Consider the following 23,599-nt stretch of genomic DNA (forward strand, 5'->3'; position numbering starts at 1 on the left):
TAATTTAAATTCAGTGAAAGACATGGCTAAGGCAGTGTTAAATGCTCTCACTGTTAAAAGAAAGTAGCTTAAAAGTTTCATGCATAACAGTGGAAAGCATTAGCTTGTCTTTATAGGCTTTTGTACTTACTTAGGATGAAACAGTTGGCTCCAATATTGATGGTTAACATGCCTGTTCCCCCCTCAGCCTGTGAGGATTTTGTGTATTTTTGAGTGGGCTGCCATCAATTATTTGAATTTCTTTGGCAGAATAACCAATCACTTCATCACCCTTATTTCCTATTGCTCAGTTTCATAATGCAAGGTGACACATATGTGTCTTTCAAAGTCATCTTACATCTGGCTTTGGCTCTGCCTGGGTCCTTTCATTGAGCAGGTGGAAATTGCTGAGGCAATGCACATATTAGGTAATAATTGTTTTTCCAAAAATACTTTTGTGGGTAATAGAAATTCTGAACAAAATGTGGGAATCAACAGGTATCAGAAGGTATTGCATACTGGGAAAGAAAATAATAAATTGACAGAGAAAGCAGCAAGTGGTCTGTGAAGTGGTGACATCTAAGGCTATTTTAAATTAAACTTTTTTGTATTAAAAATGCCCAGTGGAAAGTGTCACAATGCTAAAGTTTTGAGAAATGCTGCTTAAGTTCGTGTTTTTTTGTTCTTTTGAACTGAGTAGAGAAGATGTGGTTCTTTCTTATTTACTAGTTTGGCAGTGTAAAAATTAAATTACTAAGCAATGTCTGTGCTTGAGTGTCTGCATTTGGGACAGGGAGGAGGGAAAATAGGAGGCATATGAAAAGTGGAATGTAGAAGGTTTATTTCTTACATCTGGTGTGGTTAGACTGTGATCCTTTTGGTGGTTAAAAACTGTAATAGATAAATGGCATTAAATGAAATTTAATGTTAAAGCCTTTGGTTATTGTTAGGATTTTACAGATTTTTTTTTTTTTTTTTCTGAAAGTTATTCTTATTTCTTTCTGACAGATCCAGCTTGGTTTTCACTGCCCACCACAGTAAGAATTCCCTCTCACCTGATGAGCTAAAGACACGACCCTAAGGACTGCCAGACTGAGCGCTGCCGCCTGCCTGCTCAGTGAGTACTCACAGATGTGTTTGTATATTGTTGGCCAAAGTGGTTCCATCTATGCTTCAAAAGTGCCTGGGAAGATCTCTGCAGGAAAGTGGTTTTGTAGAGGAAAGCAATTTTTCTCAGCATTTTGCTTTAAAGAATCTACTTCAGTCTTTTCCAGCCCAAGTGAATTACTTCAGAAGGCCCCACTAAAAGAAATCTGCCTTTTTCCTGTCTACCTGCATGTTCATTTGGGGGCATTGGTCATGCTGACAAATTCAGAATCAAATGAGGGTGTTAGGAATTTATTGCTCCTGGCATCAAAATATTTTTTACTTCACTGGAATGAGCTTTTTGTTCAGATTCTGAACAGAAAAAAATTATTCAGTCTGTGTGACTGGCTGCATACAGTTCTATATCTGTGTATAGACAACATATGCCATGCAGAGAACAGAGAAAGAGAAGAAACCTTCCCATTATCTGTTCTTTGATGGTGTCTCTAACTGCTGGTCAGAATGCTCACAAGACACCCTACAATTTAATTACTGTTGTACACATGCTCTGGGAATTCAGGTAATTATATAAATACCACACTTAGCCCAGTGTGTCCAGCACTGGAAAGGGGCTGTCCTGCTTAAGAGTCACTCAAGAGTAAAGGGAACATAACCTTTGGTTGATGGATTCCCATCAGGAAAAAACCAAAACCAAACCTTACTTATGTTCCAAAAAAAAAAAAAAAATCTGCCCTCTCTTATGGATTTTAATTTTACTGAGAATAATTTTCAGTGAGACACCTGAGAATTCTTACTTGAGTAATTTAATTCCGTGGCAGTATTTCATGGGAAGCTCCTTCCAGATTGTGCCTTTTCTAAATCTCTCATTTGGAGTTGGTTTAATATAACATTTAAAATTGTTTCACTTGTCTTGAAAAGCATGGCAAAACAGTGAGATTTAGATATGGCAGGCACCAAGTTCCGAGGAAATTCTTTAATTCACGCTGAAAAAAAATCAACACATTCTTCTGCATTGTTTGCAATGGGTCATTTGGTTGTCATTACATATTTTCTACTGGAAGGTTAATTTCTGACTCCAGGGCTGTACTTTTTCAGTTTTTAGGCAATTAAGATCCATGCTCCATACTTATAAAGTAAATTACTCCAAGGGTCTGATCTTTAAATTTTCAAAATTTATGTTGTGTAAGAAAATTAAAATGAGAAAAACGAGATACTTTAGTATAAGGAGTCCTTCATAATGAGAAAGACTTGTAAAATATTAAAAATAAATTTTAAAACCACCACAATCGCTCCATATTTTCTAAGTTTCATGACAATTTTCTACCAGTTCTGTGTGGTTAAAAATATGAAATAGGGGATTCCTGAAATCTGTGTTGACTATTATAGATATATCTATCTGGGCTATGTGTAAGTTATTTGTATATGCTCTGTGTCTATGTTCCTGTATTTAAGGGATCTTCATAGCCCATCTTTAAGTAGATAAAGAACAGATTAACCAGTACTTCCCACAGCAAATTCCAGGAGAACAAGCATTAAGTGATAAAAGATACTGGTTCCAGGAGCTCTCACTTTTGCTCTGTATCTCAACAGCAGTTTGTCAGGGAAAGGTTGCAGAAGTAGGTCCTTGGTGAGAATTTCAAAGCACCTGATAACTCAATCTCAAAATCCCCTGCTGTAGTCTTGGTTTGTTTGTTTTTTGCTGTCTGTTTTTTAAAATAACACCAAATGATCTCCCAGGGTCAGACAGTAAGTCAGTAACAAAGCTGAACATAAAACCAAATTGATAATTCCCTGCAGTAATTGAGGCTGACAATATGCCTGCTTAAACTGTCAAAATGGTGGCTAGATCCTGTGCATTACTTATTTTCATTGCTCTGGAAAATACTGAGGCCAGGAAGGATTTTCAGGCACTGAAGAAAACTTTTCTTCTTGCTCTCATCATATGAATTTACGGGGGGAGTTTGCTTTGGGTTTGATTTGACTCGAGACAGAGGCTCGGGGGACGAGGAGCTCAGTGCTGTGTGTGAGGAGCAGAGCTCTCCTTCCCTGTCAGTGAAATGAATCCTCATTTCCTTTAGAGGATGTCCAGCAGTTCCTCCCTCTGAGAGAGGGCTCCTCACAGAGCCCCAGGACAGGGGAAGAAGATGAGCACCTCCAGATCCCGTGAGCACGGTGCAGCAGCTGATTTGGGGTTTCATTCTGGGCCTTCAGGGTTCTGGGAGATGTTCTGTCTGTAGTGGGAGTGTTCCTTAGCTGCAGGTTTGGGTTGGGAATTGGCCCTGGGCTCTGTCCCAGGTGCTGGTGGCATCGCTTGTTTTCAGCCTGCTGTAGGTGCTGTCTGTTCTTTATTTCACTCCTAAACTTGTGTTCCTGTGCATTTCCTGGTGTGATGAGGAAGTGCTGGTTACTTCCCAGTTAATTCCCTTTTTCTATGGCTTGCCCAGCCCTTCAGCACTGCCTGTTTCTGCCTTATGTTCTTTATGCATCTGTCAAAAACTCACTGTCAGCTCCCAAACCACTGTTGAGGCTCATTTCCCTCCACTGTGCCCTTCTCCAGCATCCTCTGTGTTCTTCAGAGGCCAAGGCCGTAACATCAATATTTCAGCATATTTGTTAGGTTCTTTTTTTCTTTTTTAAATTTGATTTCTTTTCAACAAAGGCTGCTATCATCCCATCATGGTGGATCAAAGCTTTTAGAAAGTAAATACCTTAGAGGAAAAAGTTTAACTTCTTGTACAAAACCCTTCTGGACTTATCCTCAAGGGAGGACTCAGTTTCTTAGCTTTATGCATCTTGACAAGAAATTTGTGTCTTTTGAGGGAGTTGGAAGAAAACAGCCTCTTCATCACTGCCAACTTCTGTGCTCCTCTTAGTTCCAGGTCTGGAGGATGCAAATTTTTTGGCATTTTTAGTGCTGCCACTCTGAAAAAAAAGAGCATATTCTATATGGTTTGAAAACCTTCTGCAAACTCCCATTGGTATAAATAGTCAAAACTGCTTGAGCAAATTGCTGAAGAAGCCCTTTTTTTACTGTCAGACTTGGATGCCCCTACCATGTTGGGTTTATTAGTTTGCAATGATTTTGAAAGGGAACAGAAGTTAACAAATGATGTGTTCTTAAGTATTTGTATCTTTTATTTCTTAGGCAACTCACAATCAGGGCTTGATAAGTATTAGCACTCACAAATGGAGCCACAAAACCAATGCAACCTCTGCTATTGATTTTTCTCCTGGGTAACTCTTGGCAGCAAAGGCAGGTTACCATCCTGTGTAAGCATCAAACTTAGTTAGAGTAAATTACTCTGAATTATAAACTAACCAATAAATCAGCATTGCTACAGTGTTGGCCTCCCATTCCTCACCCCATACCTGAAGTGTGTATCCCAGATAAGAATTAATGTATCAGAAAACTGTTTTAATTTTATTTTTAATTAAATACAATAAAAATGAATGCTCTCCTGGAATTACCTGGAATAATTATGCCTGGTGAAAGAGCAGGGGCATCTATGCAATTAAAATTGGTCATTGTAATGTGATAATTACAGAAGTAGAATTAAGGTGTGGCCCATGCTTTTGTAAATTATGCCATATCACCAAATACCATTGTTTTTACATTTTTGTCTTTGTTCTGAAGTTCAGTAAGATATTAATGGGGCTAACCAATTCTACAAGTGGTTTTAAATTAATCAGGACATATGCCCACACATTGGCCTTAGCACTGCAAACATATTTGTTGGGAGAGGAATTTATTTGGCAGCATTCTTTAAAACCCAACATTCGATATGAAGGAGATGAAGCACTGCCATTTCTCAAGTACTGCATGAGCAGATGAGAAATTGAATATTACTTTGGATAAATTCAGGCCTCAGTCAGATGTATGGAAGATGGGAATAATTCAAGCAGAACAGGAAGCCTGGGATAATTAAAAAATAAATTACTGTATCTTAAAAGATTTTAGTGGACTCTAGATATGAGTGTTCAGACTGAGAAGGATGTAGTGAGAAAAACTAACTATATGAAAATACCAAATTATCACTAAAGGTCAAGTAAGAATGTACTGGAAAAGATAACTGGATGTTTGAAGTCCTGTTGTTTGTTTTGTTTGGGGTTTTTTTTGACTGACTACTATGTAGCATACAAAGTTGAGAGTTGATAAATAGATGCTGATAATATTTGCTATTTTATGAGAATTCTCTTTGAGTCAGGTACAAGTTTTATTAACAATAATGTGCATTCTGTGCCATGACATTGTATAATTCATGTATTCTTCCAATACCTCAGTGGGATATGAGATTTTGTGTGAAAAAGGACATTGTATAATTCATTTATTTTTCATAAACTTGAGTGGGATATGAACCTCTGTATGAAAACGGCTCTGCGGGGGAAAAATATTTGAGTTTTGACCTTTGATTTTTCTAACTAAGGGCAAGTTTTAATATATGTCATAGTTTTGAAAAGGAAATTCATTTTTTGCCTTCTGTGGGAGTCTGGGAGTGTGGGTGAAAGGGTGGGGGAAAATGCTGTAGGTATTCAGGCAGCCTGAGGGAAATGTTAGGATAATGTTAGGATCTGAATGCTTCTTAAAGTGAGACTGAAGGGGACAGGTCTTGCCTAGAATCTCCAGAAATGTGCATTCTGTGCATTCTGTGCATTCTGGGGCTATCCTCGGAGAGCCGAAAGAAAACAGTAACAACTCATGACAGATTATTCTCTATAAAATAGTCTGTGTAACTTGCTACAAGCACTGAATAGGGGTATCTAGCATGAAGGAAAATGTAAAATCCTGTCTGTGGTGCAGTAATCTGCTCTTTATTTATGGTTTTATTTCTTCCTTCTTGTATTGAAATCTCAGCACTGACAATTCTAGATTTTTGTGCAACTGATTCTGAAGTCTTCCTGGAAACTTGGTGGGGTTTCAAAAGAAATTCTGTGTGTTTGAGAATGATGTGGCCCTTCCTGTTTGATGATGAATCCTGGGCTGAACTATTTCAGAGTGAAATAGCTTCCTAGTGAAAGATCCTATTTCCCTGAGAAAGGGAAAGGTTCTCAGTCAGCATCTGTCCTGGAAGAAACCCTCTGTCTGTAATTACTTGGTGACTGGAGTTTGAGGTGCTGTGACTGTGTGGGTGTCTGATAAATGGTTTTGGTGGAATAGAGCACACATATGAGGAATGAGTGGATAAAGCTGCATTTCAGTTCCATTCATCCCAGACCAGGCTGATGCCTTTGCCTTCATGAACGGCTTATTTTTGTGTATTTAACAAAAAAGAAAAAAAGGAAATCTTTATGAGAAGGGAATATTGGTAAATAGATGTTATCTTTCAGGTTTTTCCTTTGCTTTTTATTGCACTGTTTTTGTTTCTAGAAGTAACAGGTTCAAATAAAAAATACAGTTACAAAAGACAGTCTGATTGTGAACAGCCTGAAATTAAATCACAAGTTAACTTCTAGTGAGCAACCTGTTTCTTGGATAGGATCTTCAAAAATCAGGTGTCATAGAAAGAAAACAGAAGTAGATAAAAGCTAAACTGCCATCACAGTGAGAATCAAGATATTCAGTGTTCCCTGACTTTGTTGTATGGGAAGCATCACCCCATGAGTACTGAGAGCTGCATGTGCTTGGTGCTGAAGCTGGGGCACGAGTGAGGGACAGTGAGCCTGAGGAACAGCTCAGGTGTCACTCTGGAGGTGGTGGTGCTGAGTGCAGGAAGGGAGAGAGGTGAGCAGGGCAGGGGTAACTCAGCTTTGCACTCCAGGGACCCTCCAAGGGTGCTAGCCTTGACTTGAGGAACGTGGCAGTGGGGCTTGGGAGAGCCCTGTGCCATTCCATGGGGTCTGTGAGCCAACATGACCTATTGGAATAGGAATCCCAATATTACCAGTTAGATTGTGCCTGGGTCAGTCTGACCGTCGCTGCTGAGCCAAAGGAGGCATCTGTGGTGGATCACCCCAGAGACACCTTTAGCTTGCCGATGGTTTCATCTGGGCACTAAACAAGTCCAGGCTTGTTAGGAACTCTGTTTACCTTAGGAAGAGGCTTCAGGTGAAGGTGAAGAGAAAAAAGGAGGGATTCTGCCGGAGGGTTATATGCAGTGGTTTATTCCATGGTTACAGAGGTCTGAATCTTGGGAAGAACTCCAACAGAATCGCGAGCACATGGCTGGACTCGCCTTTTAAGCTCAGGGGGTGGGGAGGGGAGGGGACAGGTGAGCCACCAACCAGGTGGGGGGGGCGGGGTCTCAAGGGGCGAGGGACACCTAGACAGGCCAATGACCTCTGGGCCTGAGGGGCATCCGTTGAATTTGACCAACCACACGACGTCTTTGCTGGAATGTTAAGCCTGATTGACAGGACTCACTCAGCATGGGGGCAAGGGGGAAGGGAGAGGCATGTAGGCACACCTGGGAAGGGATCCGGGACCCGGAAGTCTAAAACAGGACATTACAACACACTACAACAATGACCCATAACACAAACAGCTTGTGTTCTCTGCTCTTATTCTGCCTTTGAACTTGAAGCTGTGTGCAGGGAAGGTTGTGGTTTGCTAATTGTCTTCAAGCTGTTATTTACTCTTGGTGTCACTGGGACTTCTACAAGTCTGCATTTACATAAATGCATCTCACATTGTTGGCACCTTCACCTGAAATGGGAAAAGAGCATGGTTACTACTGTCTTACATCATCTACTACAGAAAACCAAAATGTACCTCAGGGTGAGTTTCATCAAATTAATTTAGAATTATAAAGTCAATATAACTGGATTTTTATTTGATTTTACCTTGCACCTGCCCACTTATTTTACTGCAGATGGGTCTAACCTTCCTTTTTGAGCACGTGCAGCAGAAGCAGCTTTGCTTCATGCAGATCCTCACTGACCCAGCTTTTTATACCCCCTGGCAATCTGCTCTGTGCTTGTACAACACCAGGTTAATTACAGCCTTGTGAACAATCTGCCTACTGGTAGAGAGATTTTTTTTTTTCTTTCTTTTGCTTTACAAGACTGCATCTTCTTATTTTTTAATATTAGCTTTGTCATAACTGTCACATGGCACGTTTCACGGCCAGTTGAAGTTTCCCTCACTTTAGCAGAAATCCAGCTTATTATGCAGATACCCACTTTTGAGAATGAGCATCTGCAGCTACTCAAGACACAGAGATGCTGGTGAATGTGTCTAGGCATCTTCATTTGTTGTGCTGTGTTGTCCCTGAATAAATATGCAGAATATCTGGCAGTTGAGCAGTCACAATGCAAAAAGAGAAACACACTGGTGTTTTGTTATGTGATAGCTGGCTGTGCCACTGATTATAAAGCATGTAGCTGAACCCAAGGGGAAGAAATTTTTCTTTTTAAAAAGTATTCTAAATATTTTTCTTATCTCTTTTTTTTTGTCGATCTCCTTAGCAACAGAAACAGATGTTTCTTTTCTCTTAGTCATTACATTCAAAGAAAGTAGCTGCTTCAAAAATAAGGAAAGCAATTTCTATGAATTGGGTAGCTATTAATTATTGCAAAGATGTTTTAGGATGATAATAAGACATGCAACAATTGGCTTTTTTCTTTAATTGAAATATAGCTATCTAGTTAACCTGTGCTGGTTAGGTGAGCTAAAATCTATCTGCTCTTATAGTGCAGTTGTGTGATAAAGACAAGAGTGAGCTTGAATATTTCTGGTTTATTGAGGAGATACATAGTATCAATGTGCACCTAATGTTTTATTAATTTATGACTTCAAAGCAAGTCAGTGAAGAGTTTGCCTTGAAGACAAAGAACTAAATATGCATGGCCTTACAAATATATATTTTTGTATGTCAATTTACGATATGAAATGGTATTATTAATTCTAGATGTGGACTTTGTTTCACAGTGATTTTTTTTTCAAATTACTGTCTGTTTTTCTCTGGACTTTTAGTGTACAATTTTAAGCTTTTGCTTGGGTTTCAAAAGGGTTTAATCTGATTTTCATCTGTATGGGCACAAGTGCCTTCTTAATTCACAAGAAACTGGCACATGTAGATGAGATTTAGAGAGAAAGGAGTTAGGACTGCAGAATCAGGATATGGACTGGTCTCTGTCAGCCGAGAGAAACAGAGTCACCTCTGAAGTATGGAGAGAAGGACTTTTGCTGCTCTCCTAGTCCTGAGTGATTGTCATTTAAGATAATTGCATGTGCATGGACCCACATTTGTGCTTGAAAACCAGTGCAAAAAACAAACCTTCACTCCTGATAATGTTAATAGGTTTAGTTCATCTCATGGAGATTGAGTAGCAGTGTTGAGGGGAAAAACCAGTTGTTCAGATGGGTGAAATTGGGAAACCTTAATCTCAACTGGGGCTAAATTGGCTGTTCTTTTTTTACAAGCACATTCTCCTGCACCATGCACATCCACAGCAGGAAAAAGAAAGCAAAGCCTTTGACATGAATTTACTTCAGAAATTTACTTCAGAAAGAACCAGCAAAACTTAGAGAAGGAACAGGTGAAGAAGATTACTGTTGTGCCACAACCTTTAATGACAGTTGTACTCTCCCTGATGTTTTCCTTTTTCTTAGTCTCCCTCCAACCCTGAAAATAATAATTCTGACTGGGACTCCTTTAACCACATGTTGGTGGCAAAAGTGGTTTTGAAAAGCTTTACCAAAGAACCATCTGGAGCATGTGAGGGCCAGGAGCTCAGAGAACTTCCTCCATGGCAGAGCTGATGGGCTGGGAGGAGCAGTGAGCAGCAAAGCCTGGCTCTAATCCTGTCACCTGGCCAGCACATCAGACACGTGGGCAGTGCCCAAATGCTGCTGCCCTCAGTTCAGGGGAGCAGGCCTTGCTGCCCCTTAGGTTCTGCTAAAGCAGGGCTGGAACCGTCTGCATTCCAGTTGTATGTGCAGAATCATCAAAAATACAAATATGAAACCATCTCTGGTTGCTCAGTAGGTGCAGAGTCTTGGTGTCTGCTGTAGGCTGGAGGTGGGCACAGCTCCTCAGGGGTGGCAGTGCTGCAGGAAGCAGGGCAGCGTGGTCTGGGCAGGGCTGGCTGTCAGGGAAGATGAGCAATGCTGTCTGTTCACCCCAGTGGAACTTCTGTGTATAGGTGAGGAGTAAAGGTGTCTTGTGGGAGGACCTCAGAAGGGAAAGCTTTCGTCAGCTGTGGCCAGGGACAGGGCTCCAAAAATGGCAGAAATATTTATTGCAGGAAAGAGTGTTGGAAAAGGACAAAACCTTGTTGTGTAGGCTGGGAGGAGCCTGCAATGGGTATCTGCTTCTCTGTAGGCAGTCCTTTCCTGGTGCTGGCTGCTAAAATAAGTTAGGTGTTATTTCTACTCATTGTTGAGTTTACTCAGTTATTGTAGGTGAAACAAATGTTGGCACTATGAAATAAGAGAAGCTAAATGATATCTTACTGACAGGGTCACCTTCTGTAAGTGAGATTCAAACAGGTGTATCACTGTTTGGTCATGCTTTCCATGCCAGCCTTGGGTTCATGCTGGCTCTCTCCCAGCTGAATTCTTGGAAAAGGCGGCCTTTTCTGGGGAGCAAATGGTGCAAATTCTGATGGTGCAAGTTCTTTGCTGATAGCTGCAGATAAGCAGTGAGGCAGCCCTTTGCCACTTGAGGCAGTAATAGCCATCACTGTGGCTCTGTGCAAGACACCCTGTTCTGCAGCAGTGCCTGGAAGCTGGGGACTTCACAGTGGAAAAGGACTAAGCTGGTTTGTGATAAAAGCAGAAATTTCCCTTCCCTGGTGTCTCCTTGGCTGACCATCCAGCCATTTAAAATGTTTCCCTTGGCACCAGTTGTCTTGGTGTTTCCTGGGTTTTGGAAAATCATTGTTTACGTATTGGTGGTCTTTTTGAATAAATGTGGATCATTCCTACAGGGTATTTTAGAGGAAATGGCAGATTTTGTTTTGTCCTCTCTGTTTGTTTCATATGTAAGTTGTCTGATACTGCCATAGATTTGCTTACTTGAATAAGAGAGAATTTAGAAGAAAATTACTAATTCTTTCATCATTCAAGTGGACGAAGAAAAATAACACTGGCTAAAAAGAAAGTGGTCTCAATGCCTGCACGGTTTCATGGACACAGCTCTTCAAATGCTCCCAAAGCAAATGGAGGCCTTTTTAACCTTCCTGGTAAATCGCTCCTTAAGGTAAAATAGCTGATAATGCTGCAGCTCTTTGTGATGTCTGTCCACAAGTTATTTTTAAAGATAGACTTGTCATGAAGAATACTTCTTTGATATTGAAAGAAGGAGTTCCACTCAGTTTAATGCTATTGAGAATGAGACATGTAAAATCAGTATTTTGAATTATATGTGAGAGTATAGGGGTTAAATATGCCCTTTAACTGGACTGAATATTCATAATATCTGTTGAGGGGTTTTGTGCATGAGAGATTTGTGAGGGTAATTTGTTGAATCAATATTCCTGACAGGCCTGTCTTATGTGTGGTTTGTCAGGGGCTGGGAGAGGATTGTTTCGGTTAGTTTGTTTGTTCATAGTCTCATTTTAAGGAACAATCTGAATTAATTGCCTTAGGTTGGTTCTGTTGACACTGTTTAGAGTGTGGTGACACTGTACTCCTGGAAAAAAAGAAAATATATCAGAAAGAAAACAATGAAGAATAATTGTCTTCAAATGTTTGGCATCAACCACTCCAAGACTTCATAGCTACTCTGAAGTTGAGGGTAAATTTTCAGTAAAAAGATGGCATACATTAGAATCACAGAACCCAAAATTAGGTACTGATTTTTAATTTTTCAATTTTACTGTAGTGATTATTAATTATGGTGACAGACCCTAATCAGGCACATGTCAACACTCAAGACCATTTTTTGTTATATATTTCAGGTATACTCTTAAAAATATTACTATTTTGAATAAACTTGTAATATAAACACTTTCATACAACCTGCTGTTGTGTGGAATTCATTGTGCTCTCTAGAGAAGTGTAGAATCTGTGGAAAAATGCTTTTCATCCGCCAAAGGAAATAGGAAATTTGACAACATGCATTTGTCTACAAAATGCGAAGCAATATCTGATGAAATATGCTTTGTCAATAAAATAAATTGCAAAAGAAAATGTAATCCTTCCTCAAAATGCGTTTAGCCTACACAGTGAAATAAGCCACTTCCACAAAGTGCATTTGGTTGCTTGAATTATTTTGATTTGCTGTCTATCAGAATCTGTAGATAGTGTCTTGTGTCTTTTTTTATTGTCAGACACTCCATATCTACCCTTTTTATTACATATAGGTAAAATACATTTAATTTAAAGGTAGATATTAGATAAGACAAGTATAGGTATGTACATACATGTATACACATATATGTATGGAGTTGGTTATAAATTAAAAGATAACTTGGGGTCTGTAAAAATAAATGTATTTGACTAAACAGAAATTTATTGCTAAGCTTTTGCATCTCATGGAAACAAAAATACACAATGCTACAATTGGAAAAGACATTGCAGGTCTAACTCCTTCACCTCAAGTACAAATATTTTCCCAGTTGTGTCAGGAAGAAACATAGGTAGGAATGTGTTTATTTTTATCATATGTAACAAAGTAGAAATTACTTTAAAAATGTTATTTTATGAATTAGCAGCTCTATAAGCATGCAAAGCATGTTTATATAGAATTGGGTGAATAGGACCACTGCTATTCCCTGGACATGGTGCAGTGTTCCAGGTTCTCCTTCCTTTCTCCTTCCAACCAGGATGTTTCTGTAGGTAACTGAAATTGAATGGAGTGTGACTGCCTGAATAAATAATAATGTAATAATTGTTGAGATATTTTTACATTAATTTGGAGGGCATTATTATTCCTGTCCCTTCAGCTCCATATTTCTGGGCTAGCACAATGATAATACATTATAAAATCCATGTGAGCATGGCACAGCAGGAGGATTTGACAGAAAGCTCACTGGGCAAGCAGCAGACTGATCTATATGTGACATATGGGAGCTGCTTTTGTCTGAACAACTTAATCACTGAAATGAGAGATGAGCCCAAGTACCTGAGGATAACTTGGGTACTTGGGTAAATGTCAGGGTTGTTGCATTTTCTTCTGTTTTAGTGTAAAGCAGGATTGTTCACTCTTTCCTCGTGTGATTTAATGCAGTAAATCTTTATGGGAGCTGTCTGAAAATTATTGGCTGTTGTAGAAGAAACTACATAATAGAGTTTTAAATTATGGGTTTGAATTATGTATCATTTAATATTTTATTACATAAATTTATATAGCACAACTAATGAAATACCAATTAAAAAAAGAAGTCATTATTTTTTAAATGTTGCTATTGAACATCAATCCATTCTTTTTGCTTCAACTTGTTAGTGCACCAGTGATTAAATTGCAATTACACTTCCCCCTAATATATTTCACATTTTAAACACCCTGAATAACATTGTTTTATATGAGTTTGGGAAACAGGGCTACTGCCAGAGATTAGGGCTGCAAAGTTGGGCTTGAGGCATTTTCAGCTTCTGTGTATGAGACAGAAAGGTTTATGAATTGGTGCTTTCTGCATCTCTTCAACCTAGATTTTGAACTTTTCCACCACGTCTGCTGACTTAGATGAAAGGCTAAGAGATCTCAGAGATAACGAATTCCCTGCAAGATGGCAGAGAATTTTAAATGGTTGTGTGATGAGGACCTCCCAGAAGAGAGAAAAGATTTCAAAATGCCTCAGCTCTAGAAAAGTGTCTATTGGTGAATGCAGCTGTGGGGGCACCAAATTCAGTCAATCAAACACAGATAAACACCTTTTCTATCTTAGCAACTGCATTTCATCACTTCCACTGCTCACAGAATTAATAGCTTTTGTTGAGAAATTAGCAATGCATGGTTTAAAATTATATATAGTGTTTGGGTTTTTTGGGGTTTTTTGTAGTTTGCACATCTTGCTTTTTACTACATTTTCTAGCAATATCTCACTTTAAATTACTATGTTGAGTCTTCATGAAAAATTAATATAAATAGTGGGGAAAATTAAGTGAAAATGTGTACGGACCTGATAAAAATTTTGTGAGGTTGTAGTGTAACTGTAGATAATTCCATATCCAGTCTCTGAGGTAGTCTCTTGCAGACTCTGCTGCATATTTGCCCTTGGATGAAGGAATAAAGTATCAAATTATTTCCCATTATATTGAAATTGATTAGAGATAAACAATATTTGAGTTTAATTAGTTTCAAGGAAGCCTAATAATTGGAAGGCAAAAATGAGTGCTATTCCAATCCCAGTGTTCTAAGTGTATAGAAAATGCTGGAATTTTCTCCAGTTTAACATTGCATTTAAGCATTCTAGTTGTCTCACAAAGAGGAAATGTGCTTGTTTATTTGGGTTTTTTCATAAGGTGGTATTACAGACAGAAAAATGGATGCACTTCAGAAATAAAATGTCCTGCATAAATTTTTAAAGTACATTTCTAAAACCCTGAAATGACGAATATTAAAGCAGCTTTATGCACACTGTGTTAGTGTTTTGTAGCAGCTGCCTAAAGTGATAGCAACCAATATTTTTAGTCTTATTTTTTCTGGTCCTATTTTATTCTCATTTTTCCTGGTCATTCTGTGTTAATGTGCTGTCCCAAGGCTTTGAGTGTCACTTGATTCCCTCTTGCAGCAGTTCCTTACACTCAGGTTCTGTTCTTTGAAGGAAATGATGATACAAACAGATGATATCTGTTGAGCACTGATAACAGCTGCATGAAGAGCAGTATTGAGAGTTGCTGGGCTTGAGCATTGCTGCTGCAGAGCACAGAAAAGCAGTGAGTGCATGGTGGTGTTTGGGCTCCTGCATGGTGTCACCTGCTCCCTTCATCCATCATCACCAGCACCAAACATCTTCCTGTCTCCTCTCACTAACAGGGGTGTAAGCTGACTCACAAATATTGGTTGCCAAGTGAACCAGGATCTTATTTGCCACTAAAAATTAGTAAATTACTGAATTTGTTTATATTACCATAAGATTAATAACATTGGTAGATGTTTAAAACTCTGCAGGTAACTTACTGAAGACCTGTCCTCAAATACATGTCTAGGATCCTGCAAGGATTTCGGCATTCACTCTGTAGTTATTTCGGTTGGCGTTTTAGTTAATTTTAATTATTCGATGTGCCAGAGTGATTTCTGTCAGTTTTAGTTTTCAGTGCAGTTTGTCTGTGCGCTGTGCCACAGCCTAAAGCTGGTAGCAGCTCGTTTGTTCTGAGCTTTTCACTGTGGTGGCTTTGCAGCTTCTTCAGCCACGAGCTGCTGGCATGGACGAGCTGCTTTTGTGGAGCAAGCTCGTGTTTCCTCCTCAGGAGTGAGCAAATTACTCCATAACATGGAAAGGGCCTTAAACTGTAGTTTTTGGTGTGCACTTGACATTTTCTTCTTTCCTTTGACTGTGATGTTTTCTGTCACAAAATTTGCCAGGGACCAGTGGTCCTTGATGTGATGAGTGCTTTGTTTTGCTCAGATTTACTCTCTGAATAGGCTCCCAGCATCCATGTGGGTACAGGAATGGTATCCCATTCAACTGGCGCAGTGATAACACACATTTTTGCAATTTCTGCCTTTCTGTTGTGTACTTGCCATGCTTCAGCTCCTGCAGGTTTGGGTTTGGGGTTTTTTTAAATGCTGGAGTGGACTTTCATGCCTCTGTTTTCAAGTGGCTGTTTCTTAATTTCCCTTCTGTGTGACTGTGGCTGTGTAGGAAGGGGGCCCAGGGAGCCAGTTCCCCATTGAATAATTCCCCTGCCTCCCCTTGCTTTCCCAACATTAATTGTTGATTTGGAAAGAGTTACCAAAACCAGGAATTACAGACATCACAATCGAGGTATTTCTATTTTCAATCTTTCTCTGCCAGTCATGGTGGCTCTGGCTGCACTGGAGTGAAATTTTATGATGGTTTTCTTAATATAAACCTTGCAGTGTGTGTTGGAGACGGTATGTTAGAACTAGGATTTTGAGGCAATTTGGTTTGTTTCCTTTTTTTATTGAGATCCTTCATGAAAAATGTTTGCTTAAAAGTTGAGGAAAATGTTTAATATTTGTGAAAATCAAATGATTCTTGATAGCACTGGGAAGATTCATTTCTTGGGAAAGGGTAACTGCAGTCTTAATCCATAACTTAGAAAGATGAATCATTTGGAAAAGAAAGTCATAATAAACGTTCATTTAATTAGTTTTGCAGAGGAAAAAAAAACATAGTGAGAAACATTGACATTAAAAGAAGTATAATTTTAAATTAAGCTCTAAATGAGAATTGCTGTATTGATAAGTTCAACAAAAGCAAGTGTCTAAGGAGACTTCAAAAAGCAATGTGTACAATTTATCAGAGTGAAATAGCTTTGTGCAAACATGTATTTTGGCAAATTATTGAAGTGAGCATTGTGAATGCTTTTTTGAATGGAGTGATATGCAAGCCTTCATCCAGGAGTTAATATATCACCTGGAAAAAGCACCAGTTATCTCCACGCAATTTTCAACAGTATGAGCATAATTGCAGAAAGACCAAAACACAGCCTTCAAATTAAGGCAAGGAGCTTACAAGAAAAATTAAACCACCAAAATATAAATGGATTAGCAGAAGAGAAGAAGTTAAATATAAAGGAAATTATCTAACAAGAAACTGCTTACTATATGAGTTTTATATTAATATGATATATTATGTACTGATTGGTATATGAGCATATTTTTTTCTAAATAAATTTGATCTGAAGGAGTTTCATTGACCTTATGTACTGGGATGTTGCATCTTGTGGTCTTTTAAAGGTGAGATTGTAGAAGCAGCACGATGCAAACCTGCAGTTAAGTCCTTGAGAAAGCAATCTGTTAAAGAAAGCAAGGCTTTTATCTTTTAAATGTTTTGTTATCAAAGCATAGCCAAGAACATAAATGTATACCAATGCTTGTTGTTCTGATCCATTTCTTTTTAAAGATGTTTAGTTTGTGTAGGGAGAGTCCAAGTGATGCCATGTTCAGGTGCAACATCTCAGTTTGCATCCCTCATTCAAATATAAATATTTCCAACTCAAAATAAAAATCCTCCACTGTGAGTAATTAAATTCATGGCCGCAAATGACAAATCCTCAACCAAACCAAGATGTTTTTTGTCTGAATTATTGCCACAGTAAAAGGAAGCAGTGAAATAACATCTGCCCTGGGTGATAGAAGGGAAGGTAGTTTGAAGTCTTGAAAGCAGCAGAGACGTGAAACAGTTATTGACGTGAATGAGTAATTGATTGATCAGGTAATAACTATCCTAATTTAAACCTGACAAGGAAATTGATAGTTGATATTGTTAAATATCCTCTAATGAGGCAGAAAGGAGATGGAAGAAAGGCAGGAGTGCTGTGAGTCTGGTGTGAGAGTGGCTTTGATAAACAAATGCAATGTGGAATGACTGGGAAACAATGGGACACCATTAAAGGTACAATTTTCGAGTCATTTTTTAGACTGTAGGCATTATGTCCAGCATATACAATGGAGGAAAATGAGGGAAATTACTGAAACTAGGAAAACATGGCATTATGCTGTATTTGCAGAGAGTCTGCATGTGCCCTACATTGTCATTACCTCCTAATTATTTTAAATGAGCTCTGTAAAAGCATTATGCCATTCCTAAACTTCTTGGTGAGTTTAAGCATCTGAATTCGGATTTTTTTAAAATATTTGTTGTGTGTGTTTATTTGTTTGTTTTATCTCACATCAGATACATAGGATTTGCAACTAATTAATAGATTTACCACTTTATAAATGTTAGTGTGTAATTTCCACTTCTAGGTAAGTTTGTGAAAGAGATCATAAAAACAACAATAACCCAAATTCACAGATTATTTGTTTTCCCTTAAATTATTCTTGGTGAACTGTCATAATGCCACAGGAAAGAAGGCAAAATCACTGCTTCTTGCAATTGTCTAATATATGCTTGTAATTTGGTAACCTGCTCTCCAGGGTAATTAAAGATGTAGTTTATTCCCAGAATTCTAAGGGACAGGATCAGAAATATTTCACTGGAGGACCAGACTATGTGCATTAGCCCCTAAGTATAGGGAAATAAGTTTATGGCTTGTAATAATTGTGATAATCATTGTGCTTGGGTAACTAAGAACTCTTTATTGATCATGTTAATAATTAACAGCTATTGAGGATGCATTCTAAAAATGTTCCCAAAATTAATCTACTGTACTAAGCTTTTATTTTCTGTATTTCTTAATGAAAATAATTTATAGGAATATTAGAGTTAAAATCAAATAATTTGAATTATAAAAAAGGGAAGTACTCAGTTGCATAACTTAAAGACTAAAGAGCCTGTGCTACATCAGAATTTGTGCATAGCTAGCAAAAAGAAAAGGAGCTGTAGTCATAATTAGGATGATCTTTTATCCCATGTGGTTAGAATTTTTTTTTGACCCCAATGCAAATTCCAATTGCTTGAAACTGAAGTTTTGTGTGTTTCTAAAATTAACCAGAGCTAAACTGTGTTTTTCTAAGATAGTATTCAACATGTTATCACGCTACATTTTTTGTAACTATTGCTTTGGAAAAATGGGAATTTTGAGTGGTTTTTATAGGCTGCTCCAGTGGGGTTTAATGCAATTAAGAAACATTACTGTGATACAGATCACACTCGATTATAATAGTGGCCATTATGGAGGCAGAGAATGCTAAAAATAAAGTAGTTAGGCACCAATCTTATGTTTATAGTAGAAAGAACAAATACCATGAAAGCAGTATGTATCAACAGTATATTGAAAAATTATTTGGTAATCATGAAAATATGCTCTGATGGCAAAGTTACTCAAGATCTCTCTGTGCCACGGAACTTAATAATTTGGGCTACAAAAGTTTTAGTATTTTTGGGGAGTTTCATATAGGAATTTGTGTGGAAGAGAACTTGGGCTTTCAATTACTTCTTTAACTGAGCCCAGTGAGTGCAATTGTAGAACAAGGTATCATATGTGAACTTTAATAGAAATCCTCGTGCAAGAGACAAAGAGGATGTTCTAAAGTGAACCAACTCAAGTGAGGAGGTACGTGCTCAGATATGCACATTATTGGGAATTACATGAATGAGGAAAAAATTATGATGATATATCAGTTGCTTCCATCATCTCTTGGTCTGAAATTATTTTCTTTTATCAATGCATTTTTTCTGAGATAATGACATCTCCCGAACCAATCAGTTCCTATTGCCAGTGGCACTTAGCTCCTGTTCGCACCCAGTGGAACCATCAGATCAAGGGAATTAATGTGTGACAGGCCTGGTAAAGGACAGCAGCATTTATCATCTCTGAGCTCCCAGCAGCGCTGCCAGGCTGCATCCCTGCTCAGCAAAGCCCTTCTCACCCAGTGCATCAGCAGGATGGCCCCTGCCTGCATCTTTGTGTCCTGTTTAGCTTTTAGAGCATGTGGTAACGAGGAGTGCACAGAAGAGGCGCAGCAGAACAGGCTGGCTTGGTTTTACAGTTGGAACGTCCTGTTGGAACGTGAAATTTTAGAACTAGAGGTGAGAAAATTCAGGCTGTAAATAAAAAGACATCTTGCAAGACTGCAGGAGCAGGAGAAAAGAAAATACATAACATATACCCCAACAAACTACAAAATTTTTGGAATATGGTAAAAAACACCATGGGCAGGTTAGTTAAGGAGGCAGACTTGACATGGACTTGAAAAGACCATGATTTTTCCTACCCAGTTAGGAAAATGTAATATTTGTTCTGCTTAACCTTGTAGCTGGGGCACTTTTAAGGGCAGAGGATAAGGGATCCTTATTTAAGGATGTTTGTCCTTGGGTCTTAATGTGTGGAGCTCTTGGTCTATGCTGTTTTCCTTGCTTCTGTCTCACTCTTCCTGTCCTCACATCTGAATTTTAGACTGACTTCCTCTGCATTTGATCAAGTCCTAGACAGATAAATTCTGCCAGTCTATAGGACAGAGATGCTATAACCTCAAGGGAGGGCTGCCATTATTTTCCCCAGTGGTGCAAAATGGAAAATGTATTGGCATTTCATGTACATTGTCTCTGTTTCCTCATATGGGTTTTCTCTGGGTGGATCTCACAAGGCATCCTGTCTGTGGCAGAGATTCCAGACCTGTGGCACTGCTGAGCTCATGATTAGCCAGGCACGGCCACTTCAGAACCTCCCTGAAGAATCTTGCAGACCAAGAGCAACTCTAAGCTGTTGGAAGTGTGGGTATCAACAGGTTAAAAAAAACCAACAAACTTGAGAATTAATCACATCCTACCCATACAGTGTATATTTCTTTTAAAGGATTGTATGGTAGAAAGGCTCCTTCATCTACAGGATCCTTGGACTGAAGCCTGCTTTCCTGGATTACAAGATTTTATTTTATTTATTTATTTTTCCTCCTTTTTCTTGTTTCCCTTGTGGTTGGAGAATGTATTAAGTTTCCCTCAAAGGAAATGCCTGATTTTTTATAACTGGAGAAAAATAAAGTCTAATGTGATTGTCATTGTAGGAAGATCTGTGATTGTAAAAGTCTTAAGTACCAGTTGTCCTTAATGGGCTACTTTGCGTCTCCTAAGGATTTTCTTTAAGAAAAAAATTTAAAAAGAACAAAAAATTGCCTTCTTGAGTGTGCATAAGTGTCAAAGAAATCAAACCATACTGTAATTTGTCTCATATGACAAAGAATTAATCTATAATATTACTAGCTTGTTAAAATTACACCTTTTGATAGAAATTTTAGCATTTGAAATGTAATGTCTGAAGATAAAAGATGTGAAAAACCAGAGATAAAGTTACGTGGTTTTGAGTTTGGTGTGGTTTGGCTTTTTTTGTCAAGCTTTTGGCTTTTTCCAGCTGGACTGTGGGACAGTGAGAGAGGAATGGATTTCTCCAGTGTCTGTCACGCCTGTGCTTTTTCCTTACAGATCCCTTTTAGTGTCAGTATCTTTGACTGTATGTATTTTGTAACTCAGATTCTTTGTTTCAGTCTGGTGACTAATTTAGTCCTTGTATTTCAGTGCTCCTTCCTTCCTCAGGAGCAGTTTGAGTGTCTGTGTGGCTGCTCTGTGTGTATGAGGGGTGGGTGCAATCTGCACCTCATGGATTAATGCCCATCTGTGGTAATGGTGACTCAGCACTGGCATCTCTCTCCATCACTAATGATACCTCATAGGGTTGGTTTTGTAGCAATACCTGTCTATATAATGATTTAATTATGTTTTTGGTCAGGGTCTGTCTGTCAAGTGATTTGCTGCTCTAATATCAATCATTTGAATATTAGTTCAGTGCCTTCTAAGTAGATAATGTCAAAGTATCAGACTTGCAATCAAGCTGAATTGAAGAAATTATCAAATTATCAAGTCGCTCTATCAAAGGGCACATGCAATTCATTGAAAAAAACCTCGAGTTTTATGGTAAAGCCTTTAAACAATTTATGTGCTTTCTCAGATTCCTGTGTTTGTGTCTGGTTGTGGGTTTTTTTAAGAAGAACAACACCTGACATTTTTAAGCTTTTTATCAGGGTTCCTAGCAGGTTGATGATCGTGTGACTTGCCAGGGGTGTGTTTTCACCCTCAGCTGCCAATTACACAGAGATGAGAAATAAAAGAAATGGTTCTTTAATTGGCATTTATCTCTTGCTATCATATTTCAGTGAGCCGTGAAACACTGTGGTCTTTGGTGTAGCTGTAGCCAGAATTTAATCGGGTATTCAAGAAAGAGCTTTAAACCTGGTGGAGATGCCTGGATTCTACAAAAGCCTGGAACATGGTCCTAAGTTTACGTTCTACAGGATGCTGTTCTGTTCATCAGTTAGCTGTTGTTCAGATGCTGAATAGAGTTTGATATCAAGACTGGCAGTAATTGTGGTTGTAATGAATGGATCAATGATTTTCAGTGGGCTGATGCTGTATGGGAAAATAATAATGCAAACAAATTGAGAAAAAATACTGCCTCAACTTCAGTAGAGGCAGTCACTGTCATAGTTAAAAGAACCAAATGGAGCTCATTTATTTTGTGAGAACTTGAGGAAGGACACTCTTGGCAAAGTGTTACCTTTCCCTGTGCTGATAATGGCCACTGAAAAACTGCATTGAGACACCAAATCTGAGTCCTTTATTGGCCAAAATACAAACAGTGCAGGTAAGTTAGTGAAACCAAAATGAACTTTTTCCTTTTGTTTGTCATGTTCTTGCACCTTTATTAGATATAATTATTTCTTCAGTAGTACACATGGCTTGAATTAAGCTCCATGCCATTGTGTGGATTGTTTTGCAGTTTGGTAGCAGTTGACTCTTCATGTGCTACAACAAAATAGATAATCTTAAATGCTGTAGATTAGGCTTAAAGTTAAATATTTTAGAAGTTTGATTCATGGCATTAATACTGTCTTAATTTTTCTAAGCCTTCTTGTTGCAGCTAAGCAGGCAGAGAATGAAGGCTGTAAATATCAGTTCTGTATTCACGGCAGGATTGCTTGTTCCTTGCACAGGGTTTAAAGGAAGCTATATACATCAAATAATTTGTATGTATAAAGGCAGATCTCAACTTTTTAAAAAATTCATTAGCACTGTAAATTATATTCTGGTTCTTAGTCTGATATTTCAACCCTGTGATCAACATCTTGGGCAATGTCAGAAATCACCCAGTCCAAGCTGAACAGGAGGATGGAATTGTGCCTGAGGAAGTCTGTGCTTGTCTGTTCACCAGACACTCTGTGCTAATGGGCAGTTGCTCCTGTGATTGCTGTTTTCCCCTGTATCCAGCTCAGCATCACTTCTGGGCATGGATGCAATGGATTGTGCTCAGCCTTTTGCAGTTAGATGTTAAATGTCACCAAGCGTGGCACGTCCAAGGGGCAGTGTTCACAACCTGCTCTTGAATCCAGCCACATAATCAATCTTTACTTTATTAGTAGATACCCAAATTAATAGTAAACTGAGTTAATTGATGTATTGTCCAATACTGTTGTTTAAATACCATATTATTGACATAGTGAATAAATCTTGTGACTGTAATTGTATATTTGATTTTGCTTTGATGTAACTGGGCTCATTTGTAGAGCTGTTTCCTCACACAAACAATGCATATGTTTGGACTTGTGAATGTCAGTCTTTTATATGTGTATTTTCAGACTAGGTCAGTTGGCGTTTAAGTAGTCCTTTGGCTGTCTTCTCCGAGTTAAGGAGTAATAATTTAAAGACTTTCCTGTCTCCTTGTATCTTTATGGAAATAAGATCAGAATACATTGTTTGGAACACCTCTGCCATTGCTGAGTTCTGTAGCATGTCCTGACACCATTGATTAATACAGAATTGACTTCTGTCTTCTTTCTGCTACTTGGTGAGTTTGAATTAGAATATGCTCACATTATCCTCATTATGGGTTTCTTATAAATGGAGTTTTGCAACAGAGAAGGCACCAAGGCACCTTCCATCTGCATGGTCCGATGGAAGGAATGGTTAAATAAAGGAGAAGACATATAGGTAGCAGGCCTGAATCAAGTAGGGAGGGGCTGCTGATTTTTTTTTAAGGGTCTGATCAACATGACCTGATTTTTGACCC

General features: G+C 38.5%; 1 protein-coding gene across 19 annotated transcripts in view; it reads left to right on the plus strand.

Moving 5' to 3' along the window:
• Positions 1 to 23,599, plus strand: part of TENM2 (teneurin transmembrane protein 2) — a 1,510,370-nt gene that overhangs the window by 954,673 nt on the left and 532,098 nt on the right. For all 19 annotated transcript variants that reach the window (XM_074551980.1, XM_074551988.1, XM_074551987.1 and 16 more), the window contains one exon: positions 988 to 1,096. The gene's annotated coding sequence lies outside the window, so the exon portion shown is untranslated. The remainder of the gene's footprint in view (positions 1 to 987; positions 1,097 to 23,599) is intronic.

Source organism: Zonotrichia albicollis, chromosome 15, assembly GCF_047830755.1.
Source record: "Zonotrichia albicollis isolate bZonAlb1 chromosome 15, bZonAlb1.hap1, whole genome shotgun sequence".
Taxonomy (NCBI): domain Eukaryota; kingdom Metazoa; phylum Chordata; class Aves; order Passeriformes; family Passerellidae; genus Zonotrichia; species Zonotrichia albicollis.